The following is a 1946-nucleotide window of genomic DNA, read 5'->3' on the forward strand; positions in this document are numbered from 1 at the left end:
AATATGCCACCATACAGCATCTCTGTAGCCTTCTACAGAGTATTGGGAAGAATATTGAAGCTCCATCTGTCTGGGTAATGAAATGAATAGACAAGATAGTTTGTGAGGCTCCTTTCAGCCTTGGTAATCTGTAATTCTATTTATTCATGTATTGTTTAGTCGATTCTAATTCGTATCAGTCACTTAACATAGAGTAGAATGACATCCATAGGATTTCTGAGGCTGAAATCTTTATGAGAACAGATTGCCTGGTCTTTTCTCCTTCAGAGTCACTGGGTGGGTTTGACGCACTAACATTTAGGCTAGCAGCCAAGACCTTAGCCATTGTGCCACCAGAGCTCCTGTGATTCTGTTTATAGTTTTTGAACGTTTAAAAGCATGTAAGGTTCCTAACAAGCTAGGGGAGGATAAGTTAATGGCAAATGTGACTAGAATTATATTGTTATATGATCTTTCTGCAGCTTAGAACTTTCTATTCCATAGTCATTTTCCAGGACAATTTATTCTAACTATAGTTTCCCATAGAAACCTATTTTATTATACTGTAGATATGAGAACCATGAGCTCCAAGAAAAAAAATACAAAGCTTTAGAGTTAAGCATTCGTGAATATGAATCATTGCTCTGCCATTTTGTTGTTACATGACCTTGGACAAGTTAATTCAATCTCCTATCAGGTCAGCCTCTGTGAGGTTCCTGCCACTTATAACTTTCTGAACACTGTCCCTTCCTTGCCACTAAGGCCTCCTAGCAAAAGTTGTGTACATGTATCTGCCACCATCTGCTTTTCCTCAATGCAATAATTGATTGCCCTGGATATCCCCTGAACAATTACATTTTTTTCCTAGCAAGTTGAAAATAGGGCTAACAAACTGTAGGTTTTGCTAAACTTTTGAATGTAAATGATGTACAATCATGAATTATAATTGATGATTCTTTCCCCTATCTATGGATTCAGAAAACACCAACAGGTAGCAGAGAGAAGAATAAATAGAGCTGATGAACAGAGCGGTGCAGAGATGAGCATCAGAAAAGCATCCTATTTCATTGTTCCTGACTATTTCAACAGCTGAATAGATTTCTACATTTGAGTTTCATGAGAAACTCCCACGTGACACTATAGGTTAATGTCCTGAACTGCAAAGTCGGTTTGAGCAACAAGGTCTGTGGTTCAAGCTCACCAGTCACTTCTTGGAAGCCCTCTACAGGATCACTATGAGTCAGAACTAAACAACAACTCTCGTGGAAGGATCCCTGGTAGCATCGTGGACTGCTAACTGCAAGGTCAGCTGTTTGAATTTACCAGCCTCTCCATGGGAGAAAGATGAGGCTTTCTGCTCCCATGAAGATTACAGCCTTGGAAAATTACGATCTACACAGGGTCGCTGTGAGTATGAACACAGCAACTGCTACCACCAACAACTCCAGTACAGTATCGTCTATATACAATGAAGAGCTCTGACTAGCCCAACAATCTGAGATCAGATTCCACATTAGTAGATCAAAGAAAATAGCATGTTCCTTGTAGACTCATTACTAAAATTAAATGCCACATAAAATGCCTCACCCAGTAATTGCCCACTAAACTCACTGCCACAAGTTTATTCTGATCATAGTAATGCTATGTAGGTTTCCAGGACTATAAATCTTTACAGGATCAGCCAGCCTTACCTTTCTCCTGCAGAGTGGCTGCTGATTAGCACATAAGAAACCTCCCATAAAGAGTAGCAGCTATTCTTTGTGGGTTAGGCATTGGACTACTAACCTCAAGGTCAGTGATTCAAACCAACTAATCACTCAATGGGAGAAAGTTGAGGCTCTATGTTCCTATAAAATTTATAATCTCAGAAACCCCAAAACCTCTATAAGAGTTGTAATTGTGGGTATGTGTTTGATTTTATCATAATAACCACTACTATACTATTATAGGAGTCTTGGTGTGGCGCT

Source organism: Chrysochloris asiatica, unplaced genomic scaffold (assembly GCF_000296735.1).
Source record: "Chrysochloris asiatica unplaced genomic scaffold, ChrAsi1.0 scaffold00048, whole genome shotgun sequence".
In the NCBI taxonomy this organism is placed as follows: domain Eukaryota; kingdom Metazoa; phylum Chordata; class Mammalia; order Afrosoricida; family Chrysochloridae; genus Chrysochloris; species Chrysochloris asiatica.